The sequence below is a fragment of the Euprymna scolopes genome, chromosome 32 (assembly GCF_053919585.1).
Source record: "Euprymna scolopes isolate OS-2025 chromosome 32, ASM5391958v1, whole genome shotgun sequence".
Classification (NCBI taxonomy): domain Eukaryota; kingdom Metazoa; phylum Mollusca; class Cephalopoda; order Sepiida; family Sepiolidae; genus Euprymna; species Euprymna scolopes.
Genome location: NC_136513.1, coordinates 17,203,010 through 17,225,099, shown reverse-complemented (window position 1 = coordinate 17,225,099; position 22,090 = coordinate 17,203,010). Strand labels below are relative to the sequence as shown.

General features: G+C 32.1%; 1 long non-coding RNA gene and 1 pseudogene across 1 annotated transcript in view; both read right to left on the bottom strand.

Annotated features, from left to right (window-relative positions):
* LOC145256103 (uncharacterized) overlaps positions 1-22,090 on the bottom strand; it is a 169,572-nt gene that overhangs the window by 143,030 nt on the left and 4,452 nt on the right. The window lies entirely within an intron of this gene.
* LOC145256696 (5S ribosomal RNA) lies at positions 21,906-22,022 on the bottom strand (annotated as a pseudogene).

The window sequence follows — 22,090 nt, the reverse complement described above, 5'->3', positions numbered from 1 at the left end:
AAATTATTGATTTTGTTGTTGTTCCTTCCTGTGAAACGGATTTTTAATTTAATTCTAATTTTAATTTTAAATTACCGATCACATTACTGAATATATATATATATATATATATATATATATATATATATATATATATATTGGTAATATATATATATAGTACAGACCTATAAGTAGAAGTAAACCCTTTAGCATACTTGTAGTATTAGAAAATATAAATTATAAATATATATATAATAAATTAGAATATATAAGTTGAGATATTGTTGGATGATTATTTAGCAAAATTCTTTTCTACGTACAAATTCAACATTTAATATATACACTATTTTGAATAATGTATTTCATTTGAACTAGATAAGTAATCGCTTTTAGAATGTGTCGTAGATATTTCTCTTTGCATATATTAACTCATGTCCACGTTTGCCAATTCGAGGTGTTACCAAAAAATATGTAATACATGACGAGAAATTTTGTAATGTTTTCTCTTCTGCTAGTGCAAAAGTAGTAACTAAAACTATTCTGTTAGTGCAATTGAATGTGTGTATGATCTTAAGAATGGTGTGCGTACGTTCTGTAATGCTAATTTTTCAGTGTCTTATTGCACTACTCACGTAAAAATCTTTTATGATTGATCTTTTGAACATCAGTTATAATAGTAATTGTCTCTATTTTTGGAGATGAGGTGTTTTCATTGATTGAGATCGTCGGAAGTCAGTCTGACAATCTCAATCAGTTATAATATTTGTAACTAATAATTTAGAAAGTACTTTGAAAGCATTTTTTTTTCAAAAATAAAATAATACTAAAACTAAATATGCAAATAATTAAACAAATGCAAAATGAATGTAATCTAGCCAACCCGTGTCCCATTTACGCCTATGAAATCTATTTCAATTCATAAGCACAAGCTCAGAACTAATAGAGATGATTTAAACAATATTAATAATAATACAACACGACTACTATTGCTACTAATAGTAATAATATTGTTGTTTAATGTGAGGATGGAGAGTAATAGAATTTTAATAATAATAGTAATATTAAGAAAACATAATAATAATGGTACTATTGATAGTAATAATAATAATAGTAATAATAATAATAATAGTAATAATAATAATAATAATAATAATAATAATAATAATAATAATAATAATAATAATAATAGAGTAATGCATATAATAGCAAAAATAAAAATAGAAAAATCAATCAAAAAGTGTACTAATAAAATAATACAGCTACTAGTGTATTGTGTTTTTCTGGGGGGGATCACAACGTAGTATCTGTGTTATGTTGTGACCAGCAATGCCAAAGGTCTGAACGACTATTATTATTCTTTTGTTAAGTGTTACGTTGACAAATATATGTAAATGAGATTATTTTGAAAAGAAAAGGATCTGGGCTGAAATATTCATATTAAAAATCTAACGGGGTAATTTTAACTTAGATTTATTTATTTTTTTTTACATGGTAGTGACCACTTATCAAGGCCCGGAAGCAACTCGTGGATAAGGGTCATTGCGTGTACAGTAATCAATGGGATAATATCGTAGTAATCGTTAGTAATGGAGATTTGATAAAGTGTCTTATTTAAGGGGCTCAGTTTATACAGAAATTTGTTTATGTTGGACTTGAAGATATCCAAGTTGTAGTCAGGTAGGAAACAGGCAAACGGAACAGAGTTCCACAGGCGTGCAGTTCTAAGAAAGAAGCTTTGTTCATGGAATCTACGTTTTGATTTAGGAACAGATAAAGAGTGGGGAAAATTATTGACAGTGGTTTCAGCCAGACGCGTGTTTTTCGTGAAAGATTGGAGAGGGGGGGGGCCAGAGATTGGAGCTTAGATTAGCTCTTCCCATGGAAATAACGATAAAATAAACACAGGCTCGCAAAGTCTGTTCTGTGGGAGAGACATTGCAGGGAAGAGAAAAGGGAATCCTCCACTTAGTCACGAAGTCTATTTTGTACTCTCTCAAGGCAGGATAGGTTGTTTTTAGCATCTCCTAACCCAGATGTGGCAACAGTACTCCATCCTTGGACGTACTTAGATTTAGGAATATTTATGAATGACATATAACAGAGATACTTATGTAATAAGATACATTCAGGAATTCAGTGTTATGAACCATAAACAAAGGAATTTACCTGGTAAAAAAAGAACGATTAAGTTTTGATATATGGACTAAAGATACAAGTAAAAGTCAGAGAAAACGCGGAAGCTATCAACGAGAGGAAGTTTACTTTGTCAGTAGTTGATTATTCGCCTGAGCTACTAAGTGACAATGTAAGGGTTCAGGAAAGAGAAAGTTTTATAAATCTATGAGAGAAATACCTTAACGTGAAAATCAGAATAAACGCGGGAAAACAAAATGAGAAGTTATTTTGTTACAGCTTCACAATGATATGTTTTCATACACGCGTATATTATACTAACTCGACGTGCATGAACGCATGTACATATACGACCCCTGATTATAATGTACTATTAGTAAAATATTAGCTCTAATTATAGTAATTAAACTACCATTTCACTAACAACAACAATAACAACAACAACACTAATAATAAAAACACCCACAGCAACAATAATAGCCACAGTTACAACAAAAACAAGCAACAACAAAAACAACAATAATAACAGTATTAATAGGAGAGGAAACAATAAAACACATAATAAGCGAATTCAGCAAACAAGCAAAAAATTTAATCAGATTAAGCATAATACTGTGGGGAACGCTGTACATTAGGAATCATGCAGACAAGATCATCTTGAGCACACTGAACAATGATACAAGCACAAACCAGCAGCAGCACATGAAAATTAAAGTTACAAAATACTATTGGACATGGTTATTCAAGAGGATAAAACCATTGAAGCAAGAAAGCTGGATGTCATAATAGCTAACAATAAGAAACACGTCCTACCAGATTGTAAATTTTACTGTTCCAGCAGTCCACAGAATGAATATCAAAGAGACAGAGAAGCGAGGCACATCCAGGAAACTAGCCAGAGAGCTAAAAGAGATTTTATAAAATGAAGAAAGTAAAGATAACATCACTAATAGTAGGAGCACTAGAAACAATACTAAAAAAAAAATTAAAAAAATGAGAGAGATTAGAATCAGAAGGATGACTAAGGATATACAATAGACAACGATAATAAAAAATAGAAATATTAAGAAAGACGATTGAGTTCGGAGACTAAGACGCATGATCCATAGGCGCTAGTTGAACATATAGAAACTGTCATGAAGAGAAAACACAAAGAAACATCACATGGAATCAGGAAAACTGCAAAGAATGTAAATTACCCGCCCCCGGTTGTTCTTCTCTTGTGTAACAACAACAACAAAAATTAGTCACACGAAATGTGAGGATAAAAAAATACGGAAAGAGCTAGAAAAGAAAGCACTAACCAGACCTCTGCTAGATGGATGCAAAACGAATTGGGACCTTAGGGAGGCTTATTGCCATCCTAAAAGTTCCAGTGCTTTCTTCCTTCCATAATCAGAATCTATTGGTGTCGGTTACTAAGTTCTGTTTTAAATTTTGAAACTCTAAGTTAAAACGCTCGTTTAACCTTTTTTTTTAATTATTTTGTTTGTTTACTTTGCATTGCTTCATTTTTCAAAGTCGCTGATGAATTTGCGCTGACTCCTTTCAACCTCTAATGGTTGATTCAACGCAAGGAAACCACTGGTACGCCTTTGAAATATGTATATATATAGTGCTGAAATAAATACTGTATATATATATATATATATATATATATATATATATATATATATGTGTGTGTGTGTGTGTGTGTGTGTGTGTGTGCGTGTGTGTGTGTATACAACGCATCCGTTACGCTCAAACTGTGTTCGTTGCAGTTAAAACATCTCTCGGATCCCCATGCCGAAAATGTTAAAGAAACTACTTAACATGCTGTCTAACATATGTACTAGAAGAGGCAAGGCGATTCAATTAATTGCTAAAACAAACTTTTTGATATATTTTCAATTAGTACGAACAAGAATATTTTAATGGTTTTTGCTTACATGAATTTTAAAAGCCTCACAAAATAAAACAACGGTTAAGGTTTAATTTTGAAGTTTTAGATGAGAAGTGCTAATTCGTAGAACAATGATCCTTCGAATTATTTTAGTCAGCTTAGATAATATGCCTACAGCGTTTGAGCAGATCTAACATGGTGGCTTTCTTCAGTTACATACCTTCCTGGCTAGAAGATCCTTTTAATGTTATGTAGCGCGGTGAATGTATATAAACAACGTCTATTAAAAATGTGCCTCTATAACGTTATGATATATACAGTGTGTCGTTTAGTGGTTGAACTGTAATATTATATGCATGTAAAATGCTCATTGAGTGTGCCGCTGCTTCTTCAAAATTATACGTAGTCAAGAAACGTGCCATAAACTTTACCGCTAACTATTACGTCAGCAATGAAGACACTATCACGTGTCGATTACGCAAGCAAAAACTTATTTACTTAACTAACGAAATTTCAATGTACTTTAAAATTCCTAAATCGGCTTTATTATATTTTTGAGTTAAATTCCTGACAAAACATTCCAAGCTGAAAATCCACATTTTCCAAAATCTAAATGTTTTAGTTTTCTAAAAATTATAAACGACCAGGTTTCTGGCGTTGTTTGGTCAATATCTAACATTAAAACTAAATATTTATTTTTATTATATGCAAATCTTTCTATTGTTCAATAAGCCATGGTCCAAAGCGTACCGGATATACGTGCTTGGTGATAATGAAACATTAGTAACAATTTCTTGGAAGATTAAGGTTCAATTTTTGGCGCGAAGATATGAGGAATTACTCTTTATTTACTGATGGAACAAGGATACTCTACCTCCGTGGTTTCGATAAGAGTTTCGTTCGAAATTCCATATAGATTTTAAGAGAAAAATGTTTGTGTTTCACAAAATTAATATGAAAATGTGTCAGTGGTTACATCGGTCGAAACGTTCTGAATATAACTTTCACGACCAAAATAGTATTGTGTCAAATCTGTTTATAAAGCATTATGTCATAGTGTTTAACCAAGATTCAGATTTTAAGAAGATGTTTGTAGATTTTTGTTATTAATTGCGGACTATTATCCTCATCTTTTATTAGTTGTTTCACGACGTTTCAGCCAAATATTCCTCTGGCCTTCGTCAGGTGGTCACCGCGACGGGATAGGAACTCTGAATCTCCTGACTGCGTTCACTGCAATTACTGCCTTCCGTAGTTTTTGTCGTCTCACCACGCTTTTGGCCAAGTAAGCTTTAAGAAAATTCTCACCTGGAACAGTAGAGATTCAACGTCTCTATCAACTGCGCCACGGGTTTACTTGGCCAAAAGCTTGGCGAGACGACAACAACTACGGAAGGCAGTAATTGCAGTGGATGCAGTCAGGAGATTCAGGGTTACTATCTGTCGCGGTTACCAACTGACGAAGGCCAGAGGAATTGTTGGCCGAAACGTCGTGAAACAACTAAGAAAAGATGAGGATAATAGCCCGTAATAAATAAAAATTAACAAATAATACTCATCTCAATGAATTCCAATAAAAATAATATATGGTTGTAGTAATAAAACACGTTTGCTAATTGCACATAATCAATAGTAATACAAAAAATAATTCAGCTGAATTATTAGTTAAACGAGAAAACTTTTAGTAATAAAAAGTTTGGTGCAAAATAAAAATCGATTTCTTAGTACAAACATTTAAAAAAATATTTTCTTCTATTCACACTAAACAATGCACATGGTCATTGAGACTAAACATTATGGATTATAGGCTATATATATATATATATATATATATATATATATATATATATATATATATATTATAAATAGATAGTTTAATAGCGAAATATGTAAACGCTACATTAAGTTTCTACATGATGATTAAGTTAGGAAGAAAAAAACAGAGAAAGATTCCCCAGTCTAAGAACTCGAGTAAAGACACTATTACAGTTAAAAGTTTATCGGCATTTGGGGAAAACTACGTTTAAGATGTGAATTTTGCTGACATTTAATGGAAGCTAGAGTTGGAAGCACATCAGTACAGCAAGTCTGCCAGTGCAGTTTTAGATTAAGCACAAGGGGAAAACATTGCAGGATTACAACGAAAGCTTTGGCGACAGTTTGTAGAACTCTCAGGCAAAGATTCTATTGCTCATAGAAATTACTGACTGCAACGCTGTCTAATAATTCGTAAAGAGAAGAAACTGTTTTCGTTGCAACGAATGTTGCAATCTATATATGCTCTCACGGAACTACATGCATGTCGTCATTTTTTATGTATTAAGTTGGTGAAAAACTATATCGTTTTCTCACATATGTTACATTTATATAACTAGTGTTGATGCCCAGTGTTGCCCGGGTGTTTGGAGGTGTGTGTGGAGCAAATAAAAAAAAAGTGGTAGTAGGAAGGCAGGTTCGAACCCGTAACGCAAAGAAGGAAAATGAGGTCTAAATTAAGGTTAGAAAATCGAAAGGGGAGGAGGACTTTTGAAAATAGCGGTGAAAAAAGCGACCCGCCCGGTAGAAAAGTGCCCATTTGAGGGTGAAAAAATTAATGTTTTAGCCAAATTTTCGGTATTTGTAGCCTGAATGGTCGAGCTTCAAAACGATACTGGTCTTGTGAAAATCTGTCACTTTTGTCGAAAGTTGTAGGAAGAAATGCAAACATACCTACATACATTTATATATTGGTTGCTCAAATTTTCAGTACCCTGTATATCAAAGATCGAGTCTGTAGACCTGAAATTGACAGAGTTGTTGCGTAGGGAAATGTACAAAAACAGACACACACAGACACACAGACACGTTCACTTTTATAGATATATACAGATAGATTTCTGAATTAATTCATTGATATATGTAGCCATGTTATATATCATTTAAGAACGCGTGTTTTTCGCTCTATCAAATCGTGTGATTCGTTACCGTTCTCAGTGTCTTCATTCATTTTGTGAAGGCTCTTCGACAGCATAGACAAAATTCAAATCCACGCGATTTTCTTGTTGCAGTTTAAACTAGGCCGAAAAGCATCCGAGAAAACTCGTGATATCATGATGCGTTTTTTGCCCAGGAACCACTAAGGAACGTTTGGCATAACGATGGTTCAAGAAATTTCGCAATGGTGATGAGAGCCTCCAAGACGAAGACGGTCGCGGCCGGCCGACTGCGGTTGCTAACGAACATTGAAACGCCACATTTGAAGTCTATTCGTGCAAAACCACACGAGAAGTTGCTGTTTAACTCGAGGTCGACCACTCGCCATTTATAGCAAAGAGAGAAGTAAAAAAGGGTGATAAATTGGTGCCGCATGAATCGAACGATAATTTTGCGCAACAGAAACGACCATTTTCTCGAGCGGATTTTGATCTGTGATAAGAAGTGGGTAACTATTTGGTGGGCTGAAGCCGGTCTTCTGCATCACAGCTTCTTGAATCTGGACGACAGCATTACGATGGAAAAGTACTGGCGAAAAATTGACGAAATTCACGAGACTCCAATGTATGTGCCCGAGAATGGTCAATATGAAGAGAACAATTCTATACTGTGACAACGCTCGCTCATATGCCGCTCAACTGAACGAATTGCGCTACGAGACTCTGTCTCATCCGCCATATACACCAGACCCCTCGCCTACCGATTATCACCATTTCAAGAATTTCGACTTTATCCGCGAAAAATGCTTCAAAAGCCGAGATGATGCCTAATCACCCTTCAATGCCTTCATCGTTTCCAGAACTCCGGATTTCTATGCTAATATGATAAATTTCTTGTTTCTCGTTGGAAAAATGTGTCGATCCTAATGGTTCTCATTTCGATTTATAGTTTATTATGAAAGGAGTTATGATCTTTTAAAGTTGAACATCAAAAACGATATTGTTTTTGCACCACTCTAATAGTTATTTTTTGCTACAACCTAATATTAATCTATAAGAAAACTAGCGTGTTTGTTTAGAGTCGGAAGCAGAAGAATACTTATAAGTAAACGTACATATAACTGTTTGTTTAGATGCAAAGAAGTATAGGATAATTATCGTACGAAATCTGAAGTTAAGTGAAAACAATTGAAGAACGACCGAGGAATTGCAAACAATACTGAGAATTAGCAGTAAGTCAATTGTAAAACGATATTCATACACAGTGAAACAGAGTGGAAAACTGCAATTTTATCTAACAGAATCTATTGTAGTCAGCGGAAGATGCTAATCATATTACAAGCAAGACCAGTCTATGCATATATATATATATATATATATATATGTATATATATATATATATATATTCATTATTTTTAATCTTATTATAAATTTTCCTAATGTGTGTGTGTGTGTGTGTGACGCGGTTTATCTCAGCCTACAGGCAATCCACCCAGGCAAGTTAGGCACTGTAATGAAGCTTATGACTCAGCGGATGTTTTACTGATATTTATATCCAGGTTTGGGGTATGGAAATGCAAAAAAAAAAAAAAAAAATGCAAAAACAAAATAACGATTTACTAAACAAAGTTTTATTTACTGGATATTTTTCCGGTACAAGGACCCAAGTTTGCCCAGCTGGGAACAGTTCTTGTAACAGTAATCTACGGACACGCGTATTTCGGTGTTCTACCCCCATTCAGCGTAGCTTTACTGTTGTTAAGATTCGCACCCGGACCTTATGTATTTCATTCCAGGTCCAAATCTGCAAAATAAGCTATTTGTGTTCATTTTTTACGTTGTTATGGGTTAATGTTTATGCGCGTATGCGCAACCGGATGTCGTAAACCGGAAAGTTAGTTACATCACTCGTTACAAGGTCATTTAAGTTTTATAATTATATAGATTAGTGAATTTAGTTGAATAGAAAAAGTTAGAATCCATCTGGTATATACATATACATAGGATACTTATATCCTGTTTTCATATGTCCATGTGCACGTTTGTTTCAGGATATATATATATATATATGCATATATATATATATATATATATATATATATATATATATATATATATATATATACTGCATAATAACGTTGACACAGGTTCCCGTTAGATCACCGGAGTTAAGTAACGTTGAGCCTGGCTAGTACCAGATAGATGACCATTTGGGAATTCTAGGCGCTGTACGTGCTTTCCGCTTATCTCGGCATTGTTTCCAATCGTACTTAACCTCCACTTGCCACTGGTATTCAACAATGTCGAATCAGGAGAGGTGTGGTTGGAGATTGCGCAACTCTTGCCACAAAAGTTTCGCGCGCAGGCACCTTTATATATATAATTTATATATATATATTTATATATATATGCTTTATGTATATATACTTTAAAAACACTTATTTGACATTTTTTATATTAATCATTTACTAATATGCATAAGCATATATTTTTATTCGTATATATTCAAGTATCTGTATGCGTGTTTTTATCAATTTATTTATGCATGGGTGTATTTTTTTCGTGAACTTCCGAGTATAAAAAAATAAAACTTAAAGTTGAAATATTCTGAAAAAATTACATATTTGAACTCATATACCTTACTGTGGGGAAAATGGCTTACCGTATAAATGTCCTCGTGTCCGTCTGTCCTGTCAGTCGCGCGCGTCGAGAAAGAAAGAAAGAGTCCATCATAGCGGCCGTGACGTTTTGTAGTGAACGAAGTCTCGCGAGATCACATGCGCGTGCCTTATAAAAACAGGTCACTTGTCGGTGGAATAGGATCGAGAAATCATTTGACGTTTGAGAAGCGGCAAAATCAGTTGGGAGAATTTGTGTGAGCAGTGATTTTTGCCTGTTGATTGATCACACTAACCACTAAAGAAATATACAACATCGACAAACACCTGTCTATAGTGAACAAAACGAGCTGTTAGGCACGTAGGATACCGGGGACGTATAAAAAAAATAAGGGAATGAAGTTTGCATTTACATCAATTATCTTCGTATATTGATTCATTTCATTTTGAAATCTTGCAGATATAAATTAGCAAATACAGATTTACTTCAAAGTTTATATGAATTTTTCTTTTTTTTTTTGAAGGAGAGATACCTCCCGAAATTTTCAAATATGTTTACAATACATGAAGTTTTATGAGTGAAATACATTTTTTTAATTGGAAGTCATCACTTTCTCAAAGCCCGAATTTCTCTCAAGGAGAAAGGGTTAATGAATGCAAGATGATAGTTTAGTAATTGTGAATAGTGTAAATTACGTAGATTTGAAGACTACTATGTTGTATTCAAACGGGAATGAGGCCAACGGAACAAAGATCCAAAGGCGGTCATTTCTGGGAGAGAAGCGTTGTTCTTAGCATAGGCGTTTAGATTTAAGCACATATAAAGAGTGGGGGAAAACATATATAGCGGTTGTAGCTTGTCCAGTGTTTTTTGTAAAAGCTTGGCAATGGGGATCATAGTGTGTAGTTCAGTGAAACGCTTGCCATAAAAATAGCGATAAAGTAGACCTTGAGTAAACGTTTTTTTTTGTCCAGTTAGAAAGACGCTGCAGGTGAGAAAAAAGGGCATTAGGTTCTAGATTTCGAAACCGGTTTGAAATTTCGTCAAAGTAGGATAGTGTGTGCTAAGCAGCTCAAATGTGGCAATAGTACTTCATTTAAGGCTTTTCTACAGATAAAGGATTGTATCGGCTGTGAGATACCATTTGTTTGTTTGCTGTTTTTGTTCAGACGATAGAGCACATTCAGATCCTCGTATACAACATTGCTAACCGACTTTTTATGAACTAATATTTTTGTTTACTAGTATTGTTTCATTCAAGCAAATAATCTTATATATATATATGCACACACACATATATATATTATATATATACACATATATATATATATATATGTATGCATATGTATATTATTAAATAATTTATAATGAAAAACACATCGAAAATTTTAAATACCGGACTAATCGTCATTCCTGTCCTTGGCCCCGTTTTAGGAGGATTTTATTTGACAGCACAGCTGTAATTGAACAGACTAATAATACACATAAACTTGAGCTCCTAGTAACATCACTAGTAAAAGAAAAAGCACAATATTATTAATCTGTCCTGATTGGTGAATCCAGAAGGATTTGAGATCACCAGGACTTACACAAAAAATTGCGATTACATCAGCCACTTTGTGTCAGAAGTGAAGAGTGTTAATCGGAATATTGAAAGGATCCAAAACCGAATAAATAGTGAGAAAACGTCTATTTGCTTTAATAAAATATGCTTGAAAGAAAAATGTTGGCTAAATATATACATACATGTATACAAACACATTTATTTGTATAAAAAAGTTATATAAAATCACGAAGGTTTTTCTTTGTAACTTTTGATATTATAAACAGAAAAAAAAACTTTCTATGCACAAGTTATACGCACAAAACGAAGAATTATTTCTAATGCGTCTTGTCAACATTACATAAATTTGTTTCTGTTTGATATTTATTACTTTTTTTTACCCAAGTTGGTTTACTCTCTCAACAGCGTAATCGCTCTAAGACATTCGACCTGATGCAATTCAGCCTCCAACTGCTTACATTTTAAAATATGCTAATTTCTTCAAATGTAGCTGTATTTCTATCGGATTCTCTCTCTTTTATAGTTTGCTTAAACTTATATTTTGATACTCCAAAATAATATTATTTAGAAAAAAGCGAATTAAAATTAAAAAAAAACATCTCAGAAATTTATTTGGAATAGACCCCCCCCAAAAAATATAAAATTAAATTGTTAGTATTATAGTCGTCACTAACGTTTAAATCTGAATTGTAGGAAAACTTTCAATAGTTTTAAATTAAATAGACTTTTTGATTAGATATTTTAAAGACTTCCTATTTACGTCTCATATGTCCAACGGCCACAAAGTAAATGATTTTTCTGACGATTAACAGACTATGTAATGACTTATTTACGAAGCCACTGGAAGATCCATTAAATTGCGTGATTGCATTTTTACTTACTACATTTTATCAATTAGAAAATAAATAAAAAAGATGGTAATGGTGTAGATTGGCCTTCCTTTGTTTACAAAGCCTTTGACGGAAGTGACGTCCGGCATATTTCTATCTACGGATGGCCAAAACCGTATAGAATGAACCTTTTTTTTAATAAGTTTTAATCAAACAGCCCTTATTTGAACTTAATGGACTTTTTTTTTGTATTTATTAACTGTTTTATTCTTTTTATCAAACAAAAATAGAACTTTTATAATGAAATATATATTATGGACTGTTTTTCAAACATTGAAATTTTAACATTAAAGTTTTATTTAAAAACGAAAAAAAGACGAGGTGTTTTTTCTTTTCGAGATATTTTTTTTCACCATTTATCACTTTGAAATTTTATGAGGGGCACTAGTGATGCAAACTTTAATAGTCATCTACAAGAATTTCCCTGGCGGCGGCGGTTCTGGATATGACCTTAACCTATATCCAATGGTGAGGCCCCAGCTTGAAGGCCTTAAGGAGTGTGGAGCCACCCTTTAATTGCCATTGCTCCCAGGTTCACTCTGACCCGGAGTGGTAGTATTTGTTAGGGTCCCAACTATGGATTAAATAGAATACGGCTTAAAAAACAAATGCACTATATTAAAAAATTGTTCTTCAAAATCACCAGATTCGGCATTAAATAACCTGAAAAGGGTTGATATGCCGTAAAACAAAAACAACCAACCAACCAATCTGGCGGCGGCGAATCAAAGACAATTATTTTGGGAATATCATGTATTGGATACGATTTTTTATGATGTATGAGTAAACTACATGAACAATGAAAAAACAACTTTTTCTTTAAAGAAATTTTAAATTTTATGTTATAAAAGATCTATAAAGTCTATTTTTATGCATGCAAAAATTTGTTAAAGAGTTAAAATAAACAACGTCAATTATTTGGGGAATATCATGTATTGGATACGGTTTTTATGGTGTTTCATAAAATACATGAGAAATGTCAAAGAAAAAACATTCCGTTAAATATATTTAAAAAAATATTATAAAATATCTATAAAGTTTATTTTTTATGTCTGTAAAAATTTGTTGAAAAGTTCAAATAAAGTTCATAATTTAATTGAAAAAAAAAACCGTCTTTTAAAAAAAAATAAAACTAACTTTAATTTTAAAATTTCGATGTTTGAAAAACAGGCCATAATATATATTTCATTATAAAAGTTCTATTTTTGTTTGATAAAAAGAATAAAAGAGTTAATAAATACAAAACAAAACGAAAAAAAGTCCATTAAGTTCAAATAAAGACCGTTTGCATAAAACTTTTAAAAAAAGTTCATTCTATACGGTTTTGGCCATCCGTAGATAAAAATATGTCGGACGATACTTCCGTCAAATGGTTTTGTAAACAAAGGAAGGCAAATCTACACCATTACCAAAAAGATAATAGTCAATAACAATATTTTATGTACGAAAAGTTTAAAATTCGGTTTTATTTTCTTTAAAACTACAGAACATAGTCTAAAATATTTAATTTTATATGATATTTGGTTCATCTAGCCTTATTTATAAAATATATATCCGCAAGGATGATTACAAAAATCTATATTCCATCAATATTTATTCACAAGTTTTTACTTTTATATAATTGCCTTTTTGTCGTTGCCCAATCATCCGTTGCTCATGTTCTGGGTTCCAGCAGAACACATATGCATATCACAATTTTAGTTCAATTACTACATTTTTCCTTTCGCAGAAAATAGTAAGAAAGACAGATTACAAATTGTTTCAGCATTTTTCATACCTGACTCGTAAATAATTTGTACAACCTTGGTGTGTATGTGAAAGGCTCATTTTAGAAACGGAAATTTCGTTTGCCGACATTTTCACTTTTACTAAGAACATTTCACTTTTAAATATTTGCTTTACATAGGTGGTATACTATATCATTAAAAAGCAGGAATGGGTGAAAACATTAACTAATGGTCAGATTTTCACAAAATGTTCGATACTTAAATAATTTCTGGTTAATTTATATGTAAAATGCAGTTTTCTATATTTCATTTTTAAAGAATCTAAACAGAATACATTACAATCCTTTGGAATTTAGACATTTATATATGCTTAGCTTACATTTGTCTGGGATGTATACGGTAAATTCACATAAAAAAATCAAATATATTTAATATCAGTATCAGGATCCTTCAATAAGTTTCCAGATATTCTCGTATTGGTACTTATTTTGATATTACACCTATGAAACTCGTCGCCTTGGAAGTGATCTTCTCCGGCTGCAGTGCAAATATTGTACTGTTGTAACAACCTCTGGAATGCCCTATGGAAGTTGTTTTTTTGAACGTGTAAATGACCGTCGTCACAGCCTTTTTCATTCCCATAATTGTTTCATAATGACGATCTTTTAAGTTTTTCTTAGGTTTAGGGAATAAGCAAAGGCCACAGAGAGGAAGATCTTGACTATAGAAAAACTGTCTTGATGGTCATCTTGGTTTAATAGTCTACAACAAACATGGAGAACGCTCCTCGCGAATACTTGTGTGGACAGTTACTACACTGACATCGCACTGTGCACATATTGTCTCTACAAACACCCGACGGTCCTCATCTATGAAATTCTTTATTTATCCAATTAACTTTAGTGTTCTGACTTCTTACTCCTCCCACATCTCTCATCAGTCTTCACAGACGCCCTTCATTCTTTTAATCTCTTATACAACTCACAAACTTACACTATATAAATGCAAGACTGTCCAAAATCAACTTCAAGCATTTTGTAAATTTCTGTGGAATTTTTCCAAGTTCAAAACAGAAATTTACTACATATCGTGCTTCTAAAGTGTTCTCAGTTCCATATTGCATTTTTGGAATTACCCAGCAGTGATAATCAATCTTTAGTAGGGTATATTTCAATTCCTGCTGTAGCTATTCATTTGAACTTGAAGTCATAAAAGTTGTCAGTCTTCTCAGATAGCAATTACATACTGAATTTTCATGAGCCTACAACACTTTTAAATGCTTGCACGGAAAATGTCTGGAAACTTATTGAAGGCACCTCGGATATTAAAAACAAAACATTGTCAATAATATATACTATAATATGTAGAACTGCAAAAAAATTATTTCAAAAGATTAACATGAAATATGCAGTTCAAACAAGATCATTCACAGTGATTAATACACGATTAATTATGCCTATAAATACATCATTAAACTACACAGAAATTGTTGAACGTGTATATATATATATATATATATATATATATATATATATATATATAGAGAGAGAGAGAGAGAGAGAGAGAGAGAGAGAGAGGGAGGGACGTTTTTATTTGTTTTTGTTAGCGATACTTTCTTGAATGAATTCAAGTATTTATACGGAAATGCATTTTTACTTAAATGCTTGTTGGGAATAATTTTCCCATCGACCAATCTCGTACCCGCTTAATGGGGAGCGGCATATATATTATTTTTAAAATATAATTATCCACTGACACGTGGCTGAATCTGATTAATCCTAGACGACGAAACAAGTGTCAGTGGTTAATTATATTTAAAAAATTATATATATATATATATATATATATATATATGTGTGTGTGTGTGTGTTTGTGTGTGTGTGAGTGTGTGCATGTGTCTGTGTATTAATGTGCATATATATAAATATTTATATGCATATATGAGTGTGTGTGTATGTGTGAATAAAGAAATAATATAGCGACGAGATGGTGAGATAGCTCCACACACACACACGCACACACACATACACACACGCACACACACACGCACATATATATATATATATATATATATATATATATATATATGTATATTTACATATATATGTATATGTGTCTCAGTATAATATAATTCTTTATTTAGTTTGCTAAAATTTCTGACACACAGTCCAGGGCAACTCCAGAAATAAGAACACAGATATCATTTACCGCTGATTGTCTAAATCGTATGATTCCATGTTTATTATTATGCATGTCTGCAAACGCAAATAAAGCTTTTACAAAACATGGTCATTATGAACATCTATTATCTATGACAAAACTGAACATTACTAATATAGTAATCCACAGACATTTGAAGTGTAGTGACATTAATGCAATTTTCACTTATGGGAAAACCGAAAATACGACGGGGCAAATACTTCTTATCAAAGTATTTGCATGAAGTTTGGCATAACGAACAAACGTTCACTAACTGGCAAAATATCAAAGTACGTTTCAGGTCTCATAACCAACCTGTATATGTCTTCGTTGCCTACAATCACATGAACATTGTATGTATCTCTATTAAACACAAGCTTTGCCTTTCTGTGTATGTAAGTGTGTTCGTTTCCTATAGGCTCAAGAATTGCTATGCTAATTGTTTTTGAACTTCACACAAAGATACTGCTGCATAAGTGACGAACAACGCCTGAAAAACATCGGATATATTGAATGCACGCAAATTTCTTGATTAGTGCGAGTACATTTTGAGAAGTGTGTATATATCTTTCAGCGTGTTTATCTATTTCGGAGTTTGTGGATCTATATCGAATCGGGCCCTTATATTGTGTGAACATATATCAAAGAGTGTATATTGCTGTTGACATATGACGGGACATATTTTATAACAGGAGGATACATTTGTAATAGAGGCTGAGACATTTATACTATTGGTACATCATGACGACTGTGATCATAATTCTTTTACCATATTATAATACGGAGTTGGGAGAGACATTTATACAGTTCTTGTTAACACAGATGGAGAGTCATTATTGATGGTGTTGGTGGTGACACATAATACTTGAAGAGGGTTATTCAAAGTTCATTCACAGACGATACCTTTCTGTTGTTATTACGACGACACTTTTACATATATAAATTATTATCCTTTATTCACTTTGACTGTCTCTCTAACTTCAAACCCTCAGTATATTGGAAATTTCCCTCTTTACGATGTTAGAGGCGTGCTTTTACACGGGAAAGTCATTCACGTGGATTTCACCTATGTAGTCCAAATACGCTCTTGGTAAACAAAGGAATTCCTAAATGAATTGTTTAATTTATAACCTATTTATTCCATCATAATTTCTAAAATGTATTGTGCATATCTAACTCTGACATAAATAATATTTAGTTATTTTCAAGAACAATTACAATCGTTCTACATTCCTAAAGCCCTCGTCTCTTGTTTTTACTTTTTTTCCTTGTGCGAGCGTATGTTTTTATTTACGTATCATCTTTGCTTTAGTCAGATATTTTCAAATCATTTGATTTGAAGTTATATTTCTGTTTATTGCATAATTTTTTCTCTTTACGGCATATCATCTCTTTTTTCATATGAGAGTGCATGGTTCTTTTTATTCTTTTTTTCATGATATTGTGTTTACGTGTGTATAAATTGTCTAGCATTTTGTCGTACCTTAAAACTCTATTTTTTATATATGTTTTTACGTCTAGTTAGTTAGAACTCTTTTTTCAAGTTGTGCTTGTGGTTTCCCAGGTTCGTTACCTCCCTTGAAAAGTGAACTGATTACGGCAACCAAATTAAAAGGTGTTTAATAGTGCGTGCACATATTGAGAACCGTATCACAGTGTGTATATATATTTAAGGGTGTTTATCTATTTCAAGGTTTGTATATATATATACCTAAGTGTGTATATTGCTGTTGACATATGATGGGATACATTTTATAACAGGAATGATACATTTATAATTTATATTCTTGGTACATCATGACGACTATTATGGTAATTTTTTTATTATATTATAATACAGAGTTAAGAGAGACGTTTATAGAGCTCTTGTTAACACAGATAGAGAGGAGATACATTATTAACGATGTTGGTGGGGACACATAATACTTGAAGAGGGTTATTCAAAGTTCATTCACAGACGATAGACAAAACGCATTTAACTTTTTGTTGTTATGACGACGACATTTTTACGTATATAAATGATTATCCTTTATTCGTACCAGCTGGTGATGATGATGGTTAGGGATTCAAGCCTTTACGATCACATTGCCATATCTTCCCCTACTCTCGCCTCCTCTATTATCCACATAAGCCTCATATTTGTACACGATTTTAGAACTTTAGCAGTTTTTCACCAATGGACATTCGTTCGGTATTCTACAGTTACATTTTCTCCCTATATTTTTTCACTTCATCCAATTTATTTATTATTGAACATCTTGTAAATTTTACAATTATAAGAAGCAATTGTTGTGTTTGAGAATGAAAAGTTAAACTTATTTAAAGTTATTTTACTGGTGGAAAGGTTTGTATCATTTATTTTGTAACACTCCTTAATACGAAACTAAAGAAAAGAGATATAACATATAAGTAATATTTGGAAGCAAATTACCCCTGGCTGTTATTGCAGATAATTTGAAACCATAGCAGTAAGTTTTAGTCTCACCTCCATCAAGGCCAGAGAATTCGGGGAAATATCAGATATTTTGTTATTCACATGCAAAACTAGGAAAACAAATGGCTATGGTTGAAACATTTTATGGCTGTAAATTATTCTATTATTGATCAAAATTTTGTTTATTTTATTATTATTGGAACCTAATATAGTGTCTTCAAGATTAGCAGTGTTCGGGAATGAAAGTTTAACGGTGTGCTGATTAATTATTTTACATAATCTGTTTTCTGGTGGAATCTCTTTATCAGTTATTTTGTGAAATTCCAGATGAATATTATTTTGAATGTGCTCATTGAAAGGTGGGAGTAATCAGAGTTGGGTTTGCATCTGTTTCTCTTATTTGTAATCTCACCAATCTGCGCTTCCTCCCTAGTTTTTGATTTCGTTCTTTTTATTCTTCTTCTTATTTTCGTACCTGTTTTCATTATTCTGGTTTCTTCTACCTTCAAGTGCCATGTTGTATAAAATTGTGTGGTTTGTGTCTGCTATTTTTATCATTACCCTCCACTATGATATCCTTATATGGTATCCACTTCTCGTATGATATCCTGATCTAATTAAGGCTTTATTATAATAATATTTATTTTTGTCAAATAAATTCTCATTTTCAGATAGCCCGGATATTTGTTTTGATATAGTGGGGATAGTGAACTTTTTATGCACTTAGGGCTATTTGACTTACAATCTATATAGAATAGTGTTTGATTTAGTTTGTGATATGGTCCTTAAGTGTTATCGTTTAAATTAAGAGTTACACCCAAAAGGTTCACATTCTTACAATTGCTCTCTATTACTATATTCAAATTGTGTTCATTAAAATAATTTAATATTCTTCCTAGTTTTTCATGTAGTCCGATTACTTAAACTAACTAGAAATAATGTATCATCCCTATATAGGACCAATTAAAACCATTACATTTTTTATACTCTCTTACTGTATGTACATACCTACCAGATTAGTTACTTTCGCATAGCCCGAACCCATAGCTACATCAAAGTAGTTATCTATCATTTCCTTTCCATAATTCATTATTGTATCTAATTAAGGTTTTCTTCGCCAGTTTTATAATTTCCACTTTTAGTTTAGTTCCGCTTGTTCAATTTTCTGCTAATTTTAGTTCTTCCTCGAATAGATCAAGAATTATTAAAAGATAATAAGTTTGTCTGGAGTTTCCTGAAATCAATATATTACACCGCCAAAAGAAATCTAAAGTTTATGTTTAATTCTAGTTTTTAAAGGTGAAATAATCCCGTCTAAATTTTTCTTATTTATCTTTCCTTAATAGGAAACGCGTGATCCAATTTATCTAATACTAGCTTTATTGTGTAAGTCAGGTTTGTGATCTGTCAACGAAAATCTAAGGTAAAGAGGAATATATACTTTTTTTTTCGTGAATGTTAATTTTTCACTTAACGTAAACGCTTGTAAATTATGCTATATATATATATTGATATGTTGCTTGTAAATTATGCTATATATATATTGATATGTTGCTTGTAAATTATGCTATATATATTGATATGTTGCTTGTAAATTATGCTATATTTATATTGATTCCACTTAGTATTAAAAAAGGGGTGATTTGTACCCCAAAACAATTTCGTATATATTTTTATAGAGTTAATGTTCTATCAATATATATATATATATATATATATATATATATATATATATATATATATATATATATATATATATATATATTGTCGGAGGAGCTTAGTAGAGTTCTCAAAGGTCAAATTGTTGAACTTGGACCCCTTAACAGCCAAATATTTGGCCGAAAACCGACTACAAGGATTTTTCCAAATCTCAGTACCCTGTATATCAAATTTCGAGTATTTAGACTGCAAATTAACAGAGTTATTGCGTAGGAAAATGTACACACAGACACACACACAGAAACGTCTACTTTTATAGATATATAGATATATCCATATGACTCGGGCCTCTTAGCGTGAATCGAAACCGAAATAAAAACGTATGAAAAATATATGTGCATATACATAACTTGAGTTTATTCAGTCATAGTCGAAACCGAAACCAAAACTTATGAAGAATTCTTGGTCAAATTATTTACGACAAGAAATGGAAGTATATAACAATTAAACGTCCCGGATGAAAGCGTGACACAAAAAATAACACACACGCTATCGTACAGATTATATGAATATTAATAATATACATACGGAAACCCCCACGTACAAAAATATACATTTCCTTCTCTCGGTTTGCTTAGGTAACAACATTGATTTCGGCCGATTTACTCCCTAACATACCCAAGGGTATACAGCGGCAAATCGATTCGTCGACGGTGGTGTTTTTTTAAGTATCCTGTGCTGTTAACAAACTATTCAAAGCACCAAGACAACCTACAAATTGCAAGTACAATCAACACTAAACAAAATGGTAGATTTTATGCAAATGTTACCATGATATTTGTTTTACCGTACTTTCAGGTTCAGAAACTTTCTTTTGAATCTTTTGTTTAAGTTGGCAGTTTCACCGCTTCGAAATTCGTTTAGTCGTCTATTGAAATTCATTTACAAGATAATTAAAAAAAAATACATGATTTTAATCGGTTTTAATAAATGCATCACTTCTAATTTGCTTTATTTTTCATTTTAACAAGGTCATAATTAGAAACATGCTCACATTAGGAATCTTGTCTTCAGAAATGATATTAGCGTTAGTTGTTGATACGATTCAATTTGCGTTTACAAAGTAATTTAATCCGTGTTTCATCTTCATTCGTTTTTGTTTTCAGTCTCTTTTATAATCGTCGATATTTAAAACAACGTTTTAAACACTGGAACGAGAAGAGTGCCGTTATCGTTGTTGCTTTAATAATAATAATAATAATAATAATAATAATAATAATAATAATAATAATAATAATTAGTAACAATAATAATAATGCATCCTGGAGGAAATGTGCATATACAGAATTATTATATAATATACATGAACATATGTAAAATATATAACGTAAGGTTGGAAAATTTTACAGCTTAATTTAATATTATTTCCAACTATACTTGATGACAACATTCCAGACCCATAAAAAGACTAAATACACCCGTTTAATACACACACACACATACACACACATACATACATATATATATATATATATATATATATATATATATATATATATATATACGTATATTTTTGTTTATATTTATACATAATATATATATATATATATATACATATATATATATATATATATATATGTATATTCATATTTCTCTGGCGTATTATATAAAGAATAAGACAGACATTTATACAAATTATTAGAATAGAACATGTATCGTACATAAAAAAAGGCTTCCTTCAGTCTTGACAGACTATGGATACCCACTGTAAGGGTGCCTGCGCGTGAAATTTGTGTGGGAAGAGTTGCGCAATCTCCAACCACGCCTCTCCTGAGTCAACATTGTTGCATACCAGTGACAAGTTGAGGTACAAGACGACTGGAAACAATGCCGAGATAAGCGGAGAGCACATACAGCGCCTAGAATTCCCAAATGGTCACCCATCTGGTATTAGCCAGGCTCAACGTTGCTTAACTTCGGTGATCTGACGAGTACCGGTGTGTCAACGTGATTATGCCGTATATATAGAGCATAAATATTATAGAGATATGCTATTTGGTCTTCAATCACTCTCATACAATTGCATTTTAGT